At 38.5% G+C, this 21,540-nt stretch overlaps 1 protein-coding gene across 10 annotated transcripts in view; it reads left to right on the forward strand.

Moving 5' to 3' along the window:
- The window catches only part of NRG3 (neuregulin 3), a 1,064,827-nt gene that overhangs the window by 194,510 nt on the left and 848,777 nt on the right, over positions 1-21,540 (forward strand). The window lies entirely within an intron of this gene.

A 21,540-nucleotide genomic window follows, 5' to 3' on the forward strand; every position in this document is an offset into this window, starting at 1 on the left:
TTATGGCGATTGCTGCTGTCTTGTCCTGCATTCATCAGAATGTGAAACTCAGGCATTTGCATGCATGTGCAGTGCGAGCATGGTGAACATTGTGGTATTATATGGGCACAACACTGCTTGTGGGCCTTCACACGGCACTCCTTTATCCGCATCTTCTCCCATTCCTGGGGCCTCTCCTTAATGGGATCCACCTACCCGAACAATGAGCAGGGATATATGCTTCCTTTTCTGGTTTCCTTTTACTTCCTTCCCTTTTTTTCTCTCTCTCTCACTCAGGCACATACTCACATAGTCACACATGCTTGCACACACACACACACACACACACACACACACACACACACACACACACGTCTCATACAAGGTTGATCATACTGTATCAGTTGATTCTTGATTTGCAAATATTTGAAATGGACTATGTGCAGAAATTAATCAACAAACAGCTTGATGCAAATTTATATCAGTCTTTCCTTTGCTTTGCTTTTGAAGATCAAAGAATAGCTATCCAAAGGTAGCTTTGGGCTGCAGCTGTCTGGACTCTGGACACATTTTGTCAGCAAGGCTTAGGTAGTTGGTGTGATCCAAGTGGCCTGGGAAATAAAGGCCTTGCCGTTGGCTTTAGAGTTGTGTCTTTCTGGATCAGGGTTTTCCTAGTGGCCTGGTTTTCTGAGAGCTCAGCACAGCTCATTCCTCTGTTGTCTGCCACAGACTCCAGGCTCACCTGAAGGCCAAGGTAGCACAAGTCCGATTGCTGGGAAAGTAGCCTGACAGAAGGGCTACAATTAAGGGGAAGCTCAGCCACCAGGTAGGCAGTGAGAGAGAAGATAGGGGCATGGCACTGGGGAGAAGTGGCATTACCAAAATGTGGAAGGGAACCCAAAAATGCAGGAAGAGATGCCGAAGAGAAAAAAAATGCTTAATCTGCTCCTTGGAAAAGGACTGGTCTCTTTTCTTGCTGTGTGTGTGGTCCATGCTGTGCTGCAGGTACCGAGCCTGGGCTTCTCAAGAGAGAGTGGTCTGGGCTATGTGCACCTCCCTCATTTGAGCACCAGACATGTGAAGGAGCTGTAGTCTGTCCGACTGTCTCTGTCAACCTAATATATCATTTGTGTTGGGGCACTTAACTCTACCATAGCTAATCCCAAAGGTCCCTTCCACCTTAAAGAATTGAACTCCTCCAGGATTCCAGACTTCCTCTTAACAGTTTTTTGGATGAAAATGTCTATGGCTATGATGTCCTTTTGATGTTGCTAACTATCGCTAGAAATGCCTAGGTTTATTATTTTACAATCTCAAGATCTTCTTTTTCTTTATTTTATACTAAGTTACAAATGAGAAAAAATGAAGTATTACAAATATCTTAGCTCAGAATAGCAGAGGAAGTGTAATTGTGAGAAACGTGAGGTGAGACGGTGTAAACATATCTCAAACAGAAACTACTGTTCTCCTGATAAGCAGTTTCTGCTCTGTTTCTGTAGAGACAATCAATACATTTTTTGGAGGCAAGGAATGATTTTTTTTTTTTTTTTGGTCATATAAGAAGTTGCTTTCCAAGAATAGTCATTTAGTGCCCTTTATAAATCCCTCAGTCCTTTATCGTGATATAGAAATACTAGTAGATACACATGTATAAGCTAATATTTGGGGAACTAAAAAAAGAAAAATGATAGAGTCAAAGGGAGAACAAATCCCTCCCAGCTCTCCTCTATCATTCAGGTGTGATGTGCCTACTGGTTCCATCATGGAAATTTAATCTCCATTTTACAACATAGCTGGCAGAGTGAAGAATCCTAATTAAAAAAGTTCTAGAGTGGGCTGGCTGGCCTGGGAGATGACTCACCTGGACTTCCAGGAAGGAATCCTCTACCTCCTGTTCAGAGACAGTCTTCTGTTCTTACATGGAGATAGTAAAGAAGTCGTCCCTTTTATCAACAGGAAATAAAACTTTCCTTGATCTGACTTTCGTAGATAGGGAAGCTAACTTGACATTTTCTGGTTGAGACTTTCATCAGTGAATTGAGGGATGGCTTGAAGGAAAAGATTGTTAGACTGAGTCAGAATAATTCCGTGTTCCCATCCCATGCAGTTTATGGCTCCACGATCCCAGGAAATCATCTACATTCTAGTCGCATTAGTAACATAGAGAGTTGCCTCGTCTATTTCATGGGAGTTTTCATGGGGATCCATGACAATAATATGAAAGAAGAAAACAATTATTCATTTGAAATAATGAAGTAATTTTTTAAAATGTATATATTTAAGAAAATATAATAATTTTATGATTTTACTAGGATATGCAAATACTTCCAACATTAATACATTTATTATAAAACATAGTAAAATTCCCATTAACTGTTACTAAATATATATTTTATTTATTTTATTTTTTTTAATTAAAAACAATTTTTTTAACGTTTATTTATTTTTGAGACAGAGAGAGACAGAGCATGAACAGGGGAGGGGCAGAGAGAGAGGGAGACACAGAATCGGAAGCAGGCTCCAGGCTCTGAGCCCTCAGCCCAGAGCCTGACGCGGGGCTCGAACTCACGGACCGTGAGATCGTGACCTGAGCTGAAGTCGGACGCTCAACCGACCAAGCCACCCAGGCGCCCCACTAAATATATATTTTAAATCATGATTTGCTGAACAACCATAAAAACTATGACTCTAGCAGATGGTGAGAGGGAATGATGTTCTAGACTAGATTTTTAAAAAAGACCAAAATATGAATAGGCTTGAGTAGCGAACTAAATTAAATATAATCATTGATGGATAAGTATAAAGTCATAGAGTGAGGTTCAAGGAAACAACACAGAGATAGGATGGCCTGAGACACAGATAGTTAATGAGTATTCAAATACTGCAAGACAAACACGAGCTAAGAGTGTGCCCCCCAAAGTGCATGAATGTCTTAGAATGGGTTTCCTGAGAGGCGTGCCCACAGCCTCCACCTGGAGTTTAGACATTTCTATTAGCTGACTGTATCCTCTCCTGAAAGTTGGTAGAATAATGTATTTGGGGATGGTAAGAACCTGTATCTCTGCATTTTAAATGGAAAAACAGTTATTCTTATCTTTAAAAAAATTTTTTTTTAATGTTTCTTCATTTTTGAAAGACAGAGACAGCACAAGCAAGGCAGAGAGAGAGGGAGACACAGAATCCGAAGCAGGCTCCAGGCCCTGAGCTGTCAGCGCAGAGCCTGATGCGGGGCTCGAACTCATGAACCGTGAGATCATGACCCGAGCTGAAGACGGATGCTCAACAAACTGAGCCACCCAGGCGCCCCAACAGTTATTCTTATCTTAATAAAAAACCCCAACACTGGTCCTCAAGATTACTAAAATATTCTTAAATACCCCTATAACAATTCACCAAAAGATTCATGCAAACGTAAAGAATTTAGCATACCGGTTACCCCATTATTTCGCAATGAACTTGTTGAGATTTTTGTGCATGGTAATTGAACAGTATCAGATACAAATTAATTTTCGTTTTATAACAATAACCTATCAATATATTTTAATCATTCCACATTTTCTTCTAAAATATTGGATTTTCAGAACCTCTTAGGCTCACCGACTTTCTTCAAGGGCATTTCTACTTCCATAAGAAACATATTAACTTTAAAACTGAGGAGGTAATTGATGGTGATAATGAAAAATCCATTTAAAAAGCACAAGCAGGAGAGACTTGTTACTTGAAAAACAGCTCGTAGACGATTGAACGCACTCTACTTTCTGTCACCAGGTCTGACTTGAAATTAAGTATTTTCAGAGATGTGTACAAGTAGATTTAATAGTAGGGTGTAGATTTTGACAGTGACTTTTGGGTAAAAGCGATTGCAAATCCTCATAGCACACATTTGTAGAGAGAGGGTGCAGGCAGTGCAACATAGCTACATTGTGTCAGTTTGTATCACTGTGATGGGTGCAATTTCTGCCATGTTGGGAGACTTAGTCATTCTATTTTGTTTCACTCCAGTCCCTGGCACATAGTATATGTTTAATAAATATTTTGAATTACTTACAGAAAGAAGTGGACTATATAGACTAGTGCATAGAGGTTATCATTAAAGAGTTATCTCAATAAAGACAAAGGTTTCTAATAGTTATAGATGCTAGAAAAAGTGTGAGATGGCAGATTCTCTGTATAACTATTCTTGCATGAGGAGGGGATTTTCAAGAATATTGCTAAGTTACTTCATTCGTTGGGTGGATATTTATTTGTTTTTAAGTTTTTTTTTTTTTTTTGGAGAGAGAGAGAGAGAGAAATATGAGTGGGGGAGGGGCAGAGAGAGAGAGGGAGACAGAGGATCTGAAGCAAACTCTATACTGAGCAGAGAGCCCAACGCGGGGCTTGAACTCACAAACTTTGAGATCATGACCTGAGCCGAAGTCAGATGCTTAACCTACTGAGCCACTCAGGTGCTCCGGATTTTTAAATGTCATAACCAGAAACTTTGTTTTTTCCAACTCGGAAGTGTCTGATTATCTGATCAAGATTTTCCTTATTACGCCTCTTTAAATAGTTAAAAATTATAAATCAGATTGCTACCTATTGTACTTCCTCCGTGACAAAACAATTCATAATCCAATTTACAAATTTCCTCAAAGACCTGTTTTACATTGCTTTAGTCATTTTTTTATTGCCAATTTTTTCATGTTTTAAAACAAATCTATCGTTTTGAAAGTATGGTGATGGGAAGTGAACATGAATTAAAATGTAATATTTTTGTTTGCTTTTTTAAGCATGCCTTCTAGAAGTTGGTAAAGGTATTAGTTTTTCAAATAATCATTTTGAGTTTTATACACTTTGTCCAGCTATCTAAGAGCAACTCCCTCATGAAACATTGTCTTGTTCACTCATCTTGCAAATATTCTTGATATAAGAATATGCTTATGATTCACAACAAAGAATAAAAATATAGGTCCACATATATGTCCATACATTTGCATTTATATGTATTGTACATTCATATATTTTCTTTATTGTGTATAAGTGTGCATTTCATAAACAATGTATAATCTAAGATTACATTTGTTGGCTGACATGTGTATGGGATTTGAAATCTGGCTATGTCACCTCTCATTGTTCATACTTTCCTGCTTCACTTATGACTGATTGATACAGGGAAGGCAGAGACTGAGAGTCTTGTCCTGGTTGCCCATTGGGGGCCTCCACAATATGTGTTTTCCACAACCTGGACTACACATACTACACTTTCTGCACTGTGAAAAATCCCATAATTATTCAGCTTTTAAAATTCTGTTTGTTGAGTGTTTAACTGACTGCTTACCTTATACCACACCTAAAGCAAACGGAAAGTTTATGTCTGTTCTATGATAGTGAATATGATGTTCTTAGGTCCAAGGGAGACTGGGGACAACCATTCAATGGCTTAGGAAGACACCAGACAGTTTTCCACCCAAGATACTTAGATTCTTTCTCCCTTCTCATCTTCCCCTCCCGCCCTCCCTTTTTTTCTCCTTTCCTCCCTTTCTTCATTTAGGACATGATCAGTTAATTTTGCCATATAGGTTCTCATAATTCTTTGGATCTAATTTGTACATATTTTTGTCACCTAAAACACTAACACAGTTTTCAGATATTAATGTAAATCAACATATAGAAGTAATTCCAATATCCTTTCCCAAATAAAAACCAAGAATACCTATCCACTTTTAGCTATTAAAATTCCAAATATAAAAATAAATACTATATCTATATCTATATCTATATCTATCTATCTATCTATCTATCTATCTATCTATCTATATCTTACAGAATATGATTACAAATCTTATTTCTCACTCATCTATAATTTTGCTTTTTTATTATTAAAAATTTTTAATGTTTATTTATTTTTGGGAGAGAGAGAGAGACTGAGCACAAACGGGGGAGGGGCAGAGAGAGAGAGAAGCAGAATCCGAAGCAGGCTCCAGGCTCTGAGCTGTCAACACACAGCCTGATGTGGGGCTCGAACTCACGAACCATGAGATCATGACTTTAGCTGAAGTCGGATGCTTAACTGACTGAGACAACCAGGTACCCCTCATCTTTAATTTTTCTTAATTTGAAAATTAAAAATAGCAAGGATAACAAACCTGAAAACACTGGAGCATTTTTATTTCCTTGTGAACCCAAGGTTGTAAATTGTCTCCTGAAAATTTGAAGCTAGTGGTATTTTTTTATCCATTCTAGCTATCTGAGAACATTCATTCTTTTTGTTATGTTTGTATTTATGTTTGAGAGGGGGTGGGGGACAGAGTGCAAGCTGGGGAGGGGCAGAGAGAGAAGGAGACACAGAATCTGAAGCAGCCTCCAGGCTCTGTGCTGTCAGCACAGAGCTTGACGCGGGGCTTGAACCCTTGAACTGTGAGATCATGACCTGAGCTGCAGTCAGATGCTCAACTTACTGAACCACCCATGTACCCCTGAGAACATTCATTCTTTTTTTTTTTAATTTTTTTTAACATTTATTTATTTTTGAGACAGAGACAGAGCATGAACGGGGGAGGGTCAGAGAGAGAGGGAGACACAGAATCTGAAACAGGTTCCAGGCTCTGGGCAGTAAGCACAGAGCCCGACGCGGGGCTCGAACCCACAGACAGTGAGATCGTGACCTGAGCCGAAGTCGGACGCTTAACCGACTGAGCCACCCAGGCGCCCCGAACATTCATTCTTGAAGGTAACTGTTGTAACTCAGGTTTTAGAACACCAGGGAGTAGGTCTCAGTTTTATTTTCCTTTAAATTTATTTAATTTGTGTTAATTATTTTTTCCATTTTAACAAGTATTCCCAGCATACTGTTCTGTCATATTTGTTGCTTCTTTTCTAATAGTGACACTCCGGGTAACAGCTAACAGTGGGCAGGCATTGCATTACTCAGAGAGGCAGGACCAGAGCAGAATGGTTAGATCCCAAACTGCTGTTTTTAACACATAGTGGTGCAAGAGAACTATTCCAGAAACTCTGCATGATGATCTTAATGCTGCCAAAACAATCTTTGTCATTTCTCTTGAAAAGCGCTTGTCAGTTTTACTTGACGTGTGGCATGGCCCTCAGGAATATAGGCCTTGTTATGCAAACTAAAAGGAAATCAAATTTATAATTTCTATTTGGTAGCATTTGTGTGAATATTTATCATAAAAACAAATAAGTTTATTGGTCTTTTCCCTTCAGATTCACAGCCACACCCCCAATGCCTTTTTAAGTAATGATCTGAGAGCAGTGTGCCATGGGTAAATATATCATGAATGAAATAATAGTTGAATGGGTGAGTGTAGAAAGAAGTATTACAATTTATAGATGCTAGGATTTCAGGACTAATTTAATGAAGAGAAACCATTCCTTTTCTGGGTTTGAGGTAATGGCAGCAACAACTAAGGCTTTTGTAGAACTTCACTGTTGAGAACGCCTTTTAACAATTACTGTTTCATGTCTCACTTGATTTCTGTACCCATATGAGATACAGAAGATATAGCTCACATGATAGATCAGCTACTGAGGACAAAGTTGTTTTGAAATAAGTTCATAAATGCTCAGTTTAAGAAAAAGTCATTCCCTATTCCCTTCCTTCCTTCATTTAACAAAATTTATCCAAATGTGTACTATGTGGTAACTCTGTCAGAGTCTGATGTGCTAGATAGACATGTTCCCTGCCCTCAAGAAGTTACAGCGTAGTGGAGGAGAAATGTATTAATCATGTAAGCTCACAAATACACTGATAATAATAAGGTGTGATGTGCTGTATGAAGAAGTGTAAAGAGCTATAAGGAGCATATAAATAGGGGTTTCAGCAAAGGCTTCCCTGAGGAAATAATATTAGAATTGAGATTTAAAGATTCAGACAAATTGCTTAGCTGAGAAGGGTGACACTGGGGCGAGGGGACAGGGAAAGGGAGAGAGTGTTCTAGCAATGCCAGAGGAACAGTAGTAAGAAATGAGGCAGATGAGATGGCCAGGGTGGGCCAGACCAGGCCTTTGAGTCAACTTGTACATTCCGCTTTTTGTCCTCAGATCATAAAGTATGGGATAAGATAATCAGATCTGTGTATTTAAAAATCACTCTGGATGCTATAATAATATCATAACATTGAGTGCTGTTTTCACAAAATCACAATGGAATCTTACAAATATTAAAATAAGTCAGCCGACCAAATGAGAAGTATATTTGAGTAACAGTGGGTCCACAGAAGAGTTTAATTGGATTAGGGATTTGAACATTATAAGTAGATACACAACTTGCTTCAGACAATTTATGATCATGGGATGGTATTTTCTGTGCCCAGAGAGAAACCGATTACCCTCGTTACTGTCTTCAGGACCACAGAGCATGTCATTAAATAGCAGTGGTTATGCTTCCATGGTGCAGATAGGTTGCAAAGGGGTCAGACTGCATTAGAATTGTAGAAACTTGGCTTCATCTAACATTGGCAGAAAACACCACAAAGTGAAATGATAGGTTTTAAATGTCAAGACTTGTGAGGTGGTACTGATTTCAAAACTAAGGAGTTTCCTGACAGGGATCCTTCCATTTCTACAGCTCTGAGTGATAGCCACAGTCTTAACTGGCTCTGCCTATTGCCTGAGTCTTGGTTTTCTGTGGACAACTCATTGGAAGGTCCTGGTCTGGTCCTCCTTCCTTACTTCCTCTGAAAAACAAAGGGATATGGGTCCAGTGGATAAGCTTCTTTGCTCAGTACGCCACCCTGTCTCCCACACCACTCCAGCAGTCCCTGTAACCACACTCTACCCAGTATGCATCTCCACCGAGAAGCAGGCTGATTTCCATGGGAATAAAGACATTAGAAAACTAAGAGAAAAGTTGTCACATTGACGAAGGCTACGTAGAGAGGCAGGTGGAAGTTCCGCTGCTATGAATCTGCCTCTTCAGGAAACTTAAACCAGAGATGCCACTGGGAAGGTTAACATACACCTACTGTTGTGACAGGTGAGGCAGTAGTCATATGTGAGCATATTTAACTTGCCAACAGACATTTTGTATATGCATAGGCATGTTTATGTAGTCTCATTTTTAATAAATGTGAAAAAAGATAATTTGAACATTAATGCTCAAGGTCATACAGTGAGGACAAATTGCAGACCCCCAACTGCTGACTTCAGGTCAAGATCTGTCTCAGTTTATGTGCTCCACTCATTTAAAACAGGTATTTAAGGGGCCCCTGGGAGGCTCAGTCAGTTAAGCGTCTGACTTTGGCTCAGGTCACGATCTCACGGTTTGTGAGTTCCAGCCTCGCATCGGGCTTTCTACTGTCAGCATGGAGCCTGCTTCAGATCCTCTGTCCCCCTCTCTTTCTGCCTCTTTCCTGCTCGTTCTGTCTCAAAAGTAAAGAAATATTTAAAAAGTTTAAAAAAAACCTAGTATTTAAGTTTGTCTTTATTTTTGAAGAGGTTTATGTAAATAAAATCACAAAGTCTTGATTGTAGAAAACTTGCAAAACATGTCAAAGTGATAGTGATCTCGTAACTGATAGAGAAGTTCCATATTGAAATAAGTTTTAAAAACTGCTAGGGTGAATTATTTGATACAAATTCATGATAAAAATGGGAAGGGTAGCAGATGTGTTTGTTAAAAGAAATAGATGCTTCTACTGCCTTTTTTTTCCGGTGCAGTGTTGGCACAGTGAAAGAAGGGGTTCTCCTCTCTTATTAATAATAGTCTGTCAATATCAAGGAAAATCATGTGATACCTCAAAGATTTCTACTGAATGGATATATTTGATTAAGCACCATCTGGACCGTTCCTCATTATCCGACAAAATAATGAATCTTAGATCTTATGCATGCTTTACATGTGTCAAGAAATATGTTGGTGAAATCAAGAGAAAGGGTGTGTGTTGAGCTGAAGTCTGAGGTAGAACAGCTGCTTTCAAAGCTGTCCTGCTCCACCAGGAAGTTCGACTGATGGCAACTACCACTGCCTTCCGTTCTGCCCCTCATCGGGATCTGTTATCCCGCAGTCAGTTCCTTCACATTGGGGGTGACTTTCATGGCTTCCGGGGGTTGGGGGGGATATGCCAGCTGACCACATGCAAAAAAGGAGCCAATATTTTAAAGAAAGAAGGGACAGAAGGAGAAGGCGTAAGTTAAATTTAGAAATGCCAACAAAAGAAAAAAAACCCTGAAGAAAATATGAGTGAATTTTATTTTTCTTTGAGATGGCGATTTTTTTTCAGAGAGAGAGAGAGAGAGAGAGAGAGAGAGAGGCAAACCATAAGAGACTCTTAAATACAGAGGAAAAAAACTGAGGGTGGATGGTGGGTGGGGGAGAGGGGAAAGTGGGTGATGGGCAGAGGAGGGCACTTGTTGGGATGAGCACGGGGGGGTTGTATGGAAACCAATTTGACAATAAATTATATTAAAAAATCAAATCATTGAAATAAAGCCAAAAACTATAACAGAAAATATGGGTAAGTTTAATGAAACAAAAAGTTTAAATGTTAGTGTGTCTAATGAAGATAAACACAATGAAAGAAAACAAACTGGAGAGATAATAGTATCCTATTAGATAAAGTGTCAACATATTTGATAAATAAAAGTTTTTATGATTTAATAAGAAAAAAGACAAATGAGAGAAAAGAGCAAAGGCTATGACCACGCAAATTGTAAAATAAATAAAAATTACCAAGAGACAAATGAAAAACATTTCAAACTAATTGGTCTTCAAAGCCAAGCAGATTGACACAGTGTCTGCCTGTCAAATTATTATTTTTTCACAAGATAAAACTAATTGTTCAAGTAGCTAAATCCTCACAATTTTCTGAGTTGGCAAATTGAGCGTATATATCAAGTCATTAAACTGTGTATGCTTACCTGGTCACTTACCTTTGGGAATTTGTTCTAAGGAAATCATAAGATGTATATGCAGTGATTTCTGTATGCAGACTTTTATTACAGAATTATTTATGATAGTGAAATATTTTAAATAACTGGAATGCCCACTAAAATGTTTTGGGATTGGTTAGTTTGTGCACTTTGTTCTTATAGTACCCTGTAATCTGACTTTATAATTCTCAGCATACATTAATTGTTTATTCATTTTGTCAATAACTACATACCTATTGAAGAGCTGAATATGTGCCGCGTGTTTTTCAAGATACTGGGGATTAAGGAGTGAACAAAGTAGAGAATTCCTGTCAGAGTGTGGGAACAAATGATTAAACAACAACAGAAAAAGCAGCTAATAAGTGAAGCATGTTATATGTCAGATGGCAATAGTGTGCTATTAAGAAAAGGTGCTAGGGGCGCCTGGGTGGTTCAGTCGGTTGAGCGTCCGACTTCGGCTCAGGTCATGGTCTCACAGTTCGTGAGTTCGAGCCCCGCATCGGGCTCTGTGCTGACAAACAGCTCGGAGCCTGGGACCTGCTTCGGATTCTGTGTCTCCCTCTCTCTCTCTCTCTCTCTCTCTCTCCACCTCCCCTGCTCATGCTCTGTCTCTCTCTGTCTCTCAGAAATAAATCAATGTTAAAATTTTTTTTTTATAAAACGGTGCTATTAAGATGCTGTTAAGAAATAGTGAACGCAGATGGAGGTAATGATGGAGGATGGTGGAGGAGGGGACGATGGGATTTTAAATTGTTAAGGGAAGACCTCAATGATAAGGTGACAAGTGATTGGAAACTTACCCTGGGTGAGGGGTAGAGAGAAGAGTGTTCTGGAGAGAGGGAAGAGCAAAATGAAAGCACTCAGGGGACAGCATGTTGGATGCATTCAAATCCCTGCAAAAAGGCCACTGTCACTGAGCAGAGGGAACCAAAGAGAGAATGACAGAAGAGGCTGATGAGAATGCGGGGAGCCCTGCAGGCAGTCCTGAGGAGGCAGACTTTCTACCCAGACAGCAATGGGAAGCCATTGGAAGGTTTGACCAGAGAAACATGATTTCACTTACATCTCACACTCTGGCTACTCTGTTGAGATTTGGCTGATGAGACAGTGTGGAGTCAGGAGCCTAATTAAGAGACTGTTGAAATAATAAAGGAAAGAGATGGTGGGATATGGGTCCATGTGGTGTAGGTATAGGCAGAGAAGTGTTGGGTTGTGATATTTACATATTTATTTTTATTGTTTGAATAGCTCAGTTTTCTATGTAATTAGCAATAAATTTTATGATTCAAAAGTCAAAAATATTTTAAAAGTTGTACGTGGGAAGTCACAGCCTAGACCCCCTGCATCCCACTTGTTCATTTCCTGGGTATTCTTTCAGTGATCTTTCAATGGGTTGTTGATATGAATACCTTTGTACCTATGCATATGTATGTGTGTATATATATATGTGTGTATATATGTATTTATGAAAGAACACATGAAACAGATTATGCTTCTATCCTCCTTTCTTACCACAACATATTTGCGTATGATATAATCCTTACTGTACCTTGCTTTTTTCTCCTGAAATATATCTGGTTATATTTTGAATGTAGAGCGAATAGCATTTTCTGAAAGATTGGTTACAGGGTAGGAGAGAAAGAGAAACATGGAGGATGATCTTCAGGAACTGTAAGAAGGGAATTGCTTTGGGATAATTGCTTGTTCAGCATCTGTCTTCTCTGACAGATAAGGAAGCTCACAGCCTGGTGACCAGCATGTACCTCACCGATCAGTGTAGAGTAGGAGTTTCGTATCTCCTGTTTAATAATGGATGGCTGGTTGAATAAATACTGCATACACAATTAAAATAGAATGCAGATAGCAAGAAAAAATTTCTTTTCATATATATTTAATTTGGGGGGGAAATGCTTATACAGTATTTGGTGAAAAAAAATATTCAGGTCTGCTTAAAGAGAATGCTCCAAATTTGGAGGATCCTATAGTACTTTGAAAAGTTGCTGAAAATGCATAAGCAAGAATTTAGAGACAGTGGTTTTCTCTTGGTGTTAGGATTATAGATGACATGTTCATTTTGCCTTAAGATTTTATGTCTTGTCTAATTTGTCTATAATAAGCATCATTTATAAAATTAGAAAGAACAAAGAAACAAGGGAAGTGACCTATGTATGTATATAAATATGTGTGTGAGTGTGTATGTACATATATATATATACACACACACACACACACACACACACACGTATATATATATATGTACACACACACTCACACACACATATTTGGCTTGACTAATAACAGAACAACAGGGATTGAGTGACAACAAAGTAGAATATATAGTTTCATTAGTTCTTAAGATCAAGCCTGGAGCAGACTACCTGGAAATATTAGAAAATTTTGACCTCTGAGATGCATGCTATCTGGACAGCCAGGTAATAACACAGCAGTGAAGGATTCCTTTCATTTTATCACATTTACAGGTCTGTCAGGATATTAATCAGGGTATAGAAATACAACATCTGTCACAAAGTCTGTGAGATGTTCTTGCTGGCTTCTTTTATATATTGTGCTATTTTGACATTCCCTATATAAAATATGGCACCTTTTACCCATTATCAGATTTTCAAAAAGATAGCTGTGCCAATGACCTGCATTTTTGTTTTACTTAACAATATGTCTTGGAGTTCTTTCACTATTTCTAATAGTGATCATATAGGTCTACCTCATTCTTGCTTTTTTTGTTTTGTTTTGTTTTTGTACCATGTATGTAAGATGTATGCTGTATAATTTGTCTGGTGATGTGCATGTTGGTAGACTTACAAGTTTACTCATTTTTCACTATTATTGATGATGGATCCTACAGCATACACTTCTTTTAGCTCCTGTGCAAATTCTTTAGGATAATTTCCTCAAATTGGTATTGCTGGATGAAAGGTTATATATATTTTAAGTTTATTCATTCATTCATGAAACAAATATTTATGGTTCTAGGATTAGTGATATAGTCCTGAGGAAAAACAGACAAAATGCCTGTACTTTAGCAGTTTACATTCCAGTGGCAAAGATAGACAACCAACAAATAAATAAGAATACATGTATGAGAATGATGAGTATAAAATGTGAAGAAAAAAAAAGACAGCAGCAAATGCCAAGTAGTCATAAGTGCTCTGAAGAAGAACAGAGCAGGGTTTGGTCATTGGGAGCAGCAAGGGTGCTATCAGAATTAAGGTAAACTATAATAAAAAAAAATTAGTACTAAAGGATCATTTATTTAAAAGAGAGTGGGAAATAGGCAAAGGGCTGCAGCCAATGTAAAAAAAAACTCAACAGAATCTGAACTTCTAGGGATGGGATGTTCCATGTTGGACCCAGGGGAAGAAAGTGGAATAGTAGGAATTTTGGATTGTGATGGGAATCTATTGTATTGTTTTAAGCAGATAGATGACATGATTTAATTTACATTTAAAATAGGAGCATGGTTGCTTTAAAACAAAACAAAACGAAACAAAAAAACTCCAGGGCAGCAATATTGGAAGCAGGAATCCCTGTGGATTGTCTAATATTATAAGCCAGACAGAAGACAATAGGAGCCTTGGGGAAGCTTCTAGAAACATTATACAGAAGTCATTGGATTGATATTTGAGGGTAGAATCTAGGATTTACCAGAGGATTAGATTTGGTATGTGAGAGAAAAGGAAGAATCAAAGATGACTTAAATATTGATAGATTTAGCCAAAATCTCCAATAGGACTTCCACCCAAGCCTCTCTTTTGCCAGACAGACATGGGATTCTCCTCCCAAATCCTCAAAGGCAGTGAATTTTGATAACTTTTTGTGGCTGGGAGATCATGCTTGGTTTGGAGTTGGCAATTATCTGTTGAATTAATGAGTGAATTTAAATATTACTTTTCTGATGCTTAGCAATATGAATTTTGTTGTTGTAAGTTGCATCAATTGAACATCAAAATTTTTTGTATGTTTATTAGAAATGTGTATTTCTCTGTGAAGTGCCTGCCCATGACCTTTGTTGTGTGTGGTATTGGATAGTTTTCTTCTTGTTAGGAATATATAGACTTCTTTGCATTTTCCAGACGTTATTTATTGTGTACATGGCAGTGTACTGTTTGCCCTTAAACTTTATTTTTTGTGTTTTTGAATGTACCCAAGTTTTAGATTGACATGCATACAATTTTTTAGATATTGGGTTTTTGTGTCCATTTTGGGGGAGTCAGGTGCCTTTAAATCCATTTTTTTGTTCTCACTATGTGCCCATATAAGTAGGTTTACAGATTTAAGACCTTTAAATAATGACAAACAACAGATTCCCCGAATCTCACTAGTGCGTTCTTTCCACTAAAGAATTAACTGCACGGCCAGGTATGTTTCAGCATGTAATATGAGAAGTTAAAACAAAAAATGTGGCAGGGGGAAATGGAGGTATAGTTTGTGAAGCATGATCATAATTTTATTTAAAATTTAAATAAAATTTTAAAATTTAAAAACTAGCATAGATAGATGTATGGATGATTTCCCCTTACTTTGTACTTTCTATTATTTCCATTTTTTTCTAGTTTAAGTGTAGTATGTTTGTGTGTGTGATAGAGGATTAAAGTGTCCCTAATTCAGCAGGAAATGAACACATTTGGAAACAATACTAAATAAATGCCCCTGAAATCTGAAATGAAAGGTTGCCCCTACCTGAAAAGAAGAGTAGAATTAGGTGGTCTACTTTGGGATTATGGAGGAAGGATGAGAAATCTGAAATCCAGAATGAAATGGGAGGGATAAGGAACTGTAAAAATAATGGGAAAAGGGACATTTAAAGGAGAGTAGGAAATTGATAAAAGGAGGAGGAATCAAGAGGGGTTGGAGGGGAATTGTAAATAAAGTGACAAGCAAATGTATCATGTTGTATCACATTGAGGCCATATTTCCTGAACCATAGAGTACTGGAGATGGAGGCTATCTTGGGGCTAATCTGTTCTGGGTGCCTGCTCATAACATACATTCCACCACTCCTGAGTTCCACACTGAAGTCAGAGGACAGATGTCACTCATGATCAGTCACAGTGCTCTTTCCCCTCCTCACTAAGCCCAGTTCTTAAGTGTAGCCTGCCAGTGTTGATGCTCGAAGATGAACTGTGTCCTCTGTGGTTGTAGTCCCAACTCCCTCATTTTGAAGTTAACTGCCAGAGACAGATCTTGCCTTAGATTTTCCAGCTCTGGTTGTATTTACTTTCCTTAGGTATGTTTTATGATGATTCTTTTGGTTTTCATTAGCCATTTGTGTTCTTCTTGGATGATTACTTTGTGGAACAGCTGAAGGAGTATTTGTAGGAAGACCCAGGGATAAACTTGCATGGAGTTGTGTCCAGGACTGCTGGTCTTGGGAGTCCTTGATTGTCTTATCTGTAAGAAACTTAGTGGGAATTGACTTACCTGATGGATGATGATAAGGGGAGGAGAATTCCCTGTATCTTTTGGATCTCTGATTCTATGATTTTTATGATACATCACAACCCATGATAATAAACTTTTAGGAAAGTAACAGCAAATAGCAGCCATTTAGCGGGGGGCTTGGGTGGCTCAGTTGGTTAAACATCCAACTCTTGATTTTGGGCCAGGTCATGATCTCATGATTCGTGAGATTGAGCCTCATGTCTGTCTCTGCACTGGCGCTGTGGAGCCTGCTTGACATTCTCTCTCTCCCTCTCCCTTTGCTCCTCTCCCACTTGCTCTCTCTCTCTCTCTCACCCTCTCAAAAAAAAAAGATAAATATTAAAAAAATAACAACCATTTAGAATGGAAGATCTGAAGAATGGTCATTTATTGTCAAAGTAGATGTAGATTTTGAAAACAAAGGGTTACATATCAATAATTTTGTCTTTTTTTTTTTTTTTAATTTTTTTTTCAACGTTTATTTATTTTTGGGACAGAGAGAGACAGAGCATGAACGGGGGAGGGGCAGAGAGAGAGGGAGACACAGAATCGGAAACAGGCTCCAGGCTCTGAGCCATCAGCCCAGAGCCCGACGCGGGGCTCGAACTCATGGACCGCGAGATCGTGACCTGGCTGAAGTCGGACGCTTAACCGACTGCGCCACCCAGGCGCCCCAAATTTTGTCTTTTTTGTAATAAAATTAATTTCTGCATTTATTAGCTGTACAGAAAATAGTGCTCATCACACATTAGTTTTTTGAGATTCAAGCAAAATAAATCATCAGCTCTCTTTGACATTTAATCCATCCCAGTGTCATTATATCTTTGAATTAAGTTATTAATTACCCTTAATTAAATTCATTTTAAATGGTGGAATTTCCATTTCTAAGTGCTTATTTCATAATTCCTGGGAGTTTTATAAATTCCACTCAATTTAACAAATATTTACTAAGGTTATTTTATGTAAGGTATGAGTTTAGATATTTTAGGTAACCACTGATTTCATATCCCTTGGAAAAAATTAAACATGCCTCTTTCTCTTGTAACTATTTATAACTGCTGTTAGAGTTTTAGGCTTGGCTTTTACTTTCTGGAAGACAATAACAAGTGAATGTATTGGGAGAATTATCGCAATATTTGAAAGAAGGAATCTGACCAATTTATAAAAACAAGAAACACATTGGAGTTTAAAAAATCCCACAAATATCTTTATATAGGGAGCATTGGATTATGGATGGTGGGTTGTGTTCTTAACATAATTTTTATAGTAGATGTCATAATGGATTGTACATGCTTCTGTTTGATATCATTTTGTTTATCATGACCAAGTATTTAGAATGAAAGAAAAACATTAGAAGCGACCCCGTGGAAGGAATTATTCAGGGCCAAACTAACAAGTTCTAGGAAGTGTCTCATCCAGTGGCCTTTTTCCCTCCAAATACAGAGGGTAGAGTTCCAAGGGGTGGTTGGAGGCAGGAAGAGATTTGTGTTCCTTTAGGCAGCCCCTCTCTGTGTCTTCTCTTCCCATCTCTGTTTGGGCCTATATTTGGAGAGATGCCAACAATCCCCAGTTGGACCCTTGAGATAAGGCAATATGCTAATTGGCAACTGATCCTGACACTATTTCTTTCTCTATTATTTTTTAAATATAAAGATAAATGTGTTTTGGGGCACCTGGTTGGCTCAGTAGGTTAAGTGTACAATTCTTGATTTTGGCTCAGGTCATGATCCCAGGGTCGTGGGATCTAGCCCTGCGTTGTGCTCACTCTGAATGTGGAGTCTGCTTGGGATTCTCTCTCTTCCTCTGCCTTTCTTCCCCACTCGTGCTCTCTTTCTGTCTCTAAAAAATTTTTTAAAAAAAGTGTTTCTTATTTGATATTGATTCTGTTTCCCTATTACTGATGGGGGTGGGGTGGGGTGTGTTCACCACTACTTTCCCTGATTGATGGAGGAAAATGGTCCACATCCCTTGCAAACCAAATGAGTAGGTGGCATGATATCTCGTCCTTTGTTGTCACCTCCCACCTTTTTATTGTGTGAAAAGAAAACTGAAAATTTCAGTGTATGCCCCCAACATGCAAGTCATGCCGTCACCACCAACAGGGTCTTCCATTTTCGTAATTTTCTGGACATACAGACCTATCAGGATTCTGTTGATACAGACCTGCCTTATCCAAATTTAAAGTAAGCTGACCAGCCCCTCCTTTAAACCAGCAGTGCTCCAAGCTGGCTTCTCAAGGAACTGACTCATGATTTAAGACATCTAAATAAATAAATACAGAAGAGGTTACAACTCTGAAAGAGAGTGAGTATCTTTCCAGTTTTCCTCAGAGTTGAGGATATTTTTTGTGTAGTGAAAATGAAAAATAAGAGGAGATAAAGGCAGGATCTCCTGATGAAAGTTGAGTGACTACTAACTGCTCTCTGGGGGAGTGCTCTCAGCCATATTTAATGCCACAGGAAATAAGAGGTGAACATCTATCATCAAAATCTTGGCAATTATTTCTCTTGAAGGTTTAATCTTTAAATGCTAAAAATTGTAAAACTGGATACAATTTAGTTTATAGTAAAAAAACACAAATACTGCCTAGTAATGTGTGGTTTATCGGTATTTTTATAGGAATGAAGTTACACAGAATATCCCAAGCATTTTCTGCGTTGGCCAAAGGTGTGTGGTTAACTTGTCATGTGAAGAGAAGCAGCAAAGGCTTTAGTAGCTTTCTTTGAGGTGCTCAGATTTTGAAAACAGCAGCCCACTTAACCAAATTTTAACTGCAGATATGTGTGTGTGTGTGTGTGTGTGTGTGTGTGTGTGTGTGGTTTGTGGCAGAGTGTTTATGTATGTGTGCATTTCTGGAATAGACTTTATTTGTAGAGCAGTTTTAGGTTCACAGCAAAATTGAGGGGAAAGGCACAGAGATTTTCCCTGTACTCCCTGACCCCATATGTGAATAGCCTTTCCCCAGTATGAATATCCCCCATCAGAGTGAGATTTTGTTATAACTGATGAGCCTGCATTGATACATCATTATCACTCAATGTCCATAGTTAACATTAGGGTTTACTCTTGATGTTGTCCAGTCTCTGGGTATAGACAAATGTATAATGACATGTATCCACAGATGTAGTATCATACAGAGTGGTTTAATGTCCCAGAAAACTCTCTGTGCTCGGTCTATTCATCCCTCCCTCCTTCCCAAACCATGGCAACCACAGAACTCTTCAGTGTCACCATAGCTTTGCCTTTTCTAGAATGTCATATAATTGGAATCATACAGTATGCAGCCTTTTCAGTTAGGCTTCTGTCATTTAGCCAGTCTGAGTTTAAGGTTCCTCCGTGTCTCTCCATGGCTTGATAGCTTGTTTCTTAGTGCTGAACAATATCCCATTGTCTGGATGTAGCATAGTTAATTTACCCATTCACCTGCTAACGGACATCTTGGTTGCTTCCAAGTTTTGGCAATGATGGATTAAGTTATGAGTAAGCCTTTATACAATTATGAATAAAACTGCTATAAATAAATAAAGTAAGGTATTTGTGTTTTACTTTGAAATTTTTTAAAAAAATCTGAAGATTTTATGTAAATATCCACACACTTGCTTCTTTGGAAAAAAGAAAAAAACAAAAGACCAGTCAGCACTGGGCAGTCTGCAAAGCAGTTGACAGGTAGAGCTGAAGGACTTTTACGTGAGACCTGAGTTTTGTGTTCACTACATCTCCATCCCAATGTATCACCCCTCCCCCTGCCTGACCCTTCATGTCATTCTTCTGTTTTCTGTAAGCGTTTGTTTAACATCCTCTAGAGGGGTGGAAACCAAATAAGTAGATTGTTATTTACAGGTTTTGGGCCTCCATTCAGACACCCCAGGCTTTTTGGTGCATAATTTTCTATCTCTTCAGTTTGTATGGCTAAAATTTATTATTTTGGAGGGGGGGGATGACATCTATATTACAGATCTATTGCATTATCTGGAAACGGATAACTAAAAGCCTGTGGGGCAGGTCATCTTGTTCCATACCTTTTTTGAAGTCCCTTCTGTCCCCCTCTGTCCCTTTTCCTGCCACCCAAGGATGGGGCAGAGCTCCGACTCTGTTCTTTCATGACTGCTTGTCACTTCCATCTTTTCTTTCCCTGTCAAGTACAATGTGGGTGATCTTGTCCCACCTCTTGGGGAATTTCTTTCTCTGAGCTAAGAGACTAAGCTTCAAAGGAAATCTATACTTAGTATAGTAGTAATGTATACTACTTTAGTATAGTATAGCATGCCTGAGGATGCTTAGGATGTATTGAGTGTTCTGGAATTTGGTCTTCATTTTACCACCTAAACTCTATGAAATTGTCACATCTCCATGTACCTCAGTGTCTTCCTCTTTGCATCAACATATTTGGTCCATCAAGGGACTCAGATACCTGGCACCGACATTGCTAGTCCCTTTGACATTCTCTTTACTCGCTCCCTACCCCACATCTCAGCAGCTAACCCATGTCAAACAGGAATACAGACTCTCTTTACCATGGACACCCAGACTCAACCTCAAAAACCGCTGCACACAGTATATCTATGCCTCGTTGTCCTGATGGAAACCCATCGCTGTCTAGAAATGACTCCCAGATGTGTGTCTCCTAACCAAACCAAGGATGGATTTAGGCAGTTGGAGGAGGCACATTGGTGGGTGGCATGTCCATTTTCGGGCATGGTCTCTGTCTGGATGCATTTAAGACATGGCTCATTCCAATGAGGGTCTTCCCGCTTTGAGCTGAGTTTACTTGTCAAAATTGCAACAACAACAAAAAAATATCATTTAGATTTTGTTTTTGATGTATAACACAAAAATCTCCTTTTTAAAACTCAAATATTTCTTGTTTCATTTAATCCTTAGCTTGTATCCTCCGTTTAAAGTGCTTAACAGAAAATTTGCTTAGCCATTTTAGAGAAATGAGAACTGCTTGATTTGCTTTCCTCTTTGTTGTTTTAAGAAAAACATCCACTAGTCTAGATTACAGTGTTGCAAAATTAAGGAATTTGAAACATCTTAAAAAACATGAAGCATAGCTCCATCTCCCTAAAATACTGGGTCATGCCTTTCCTTTGCACCGTCATCTCTAATATTTAATGAGAAAGTCCTTCCATTTCAAACTTGTTATTTTGCAAATTAGGGCATTAGAGCTCTCTGAGGTGTGGTCAATACCCGGCTGGGAAGTCAAAGAAATGTTAAGGTCTAGATAAATGTTAAGGTCTCTGGTTTAGATAG

This window comes from Puma concolor, chromosome D2 (assembly GCF_028749965.1).
Source record: "Puma concolor isolate L17-30 chromosome D2, mPumCon1.1.hap2, whole genome shotgun sequence".
Lineage (NCBI taxonomy): Eukaryota > Metazoa > Chordata > Mammalia > Carnivora > Felidae > Puma > Puma concolor.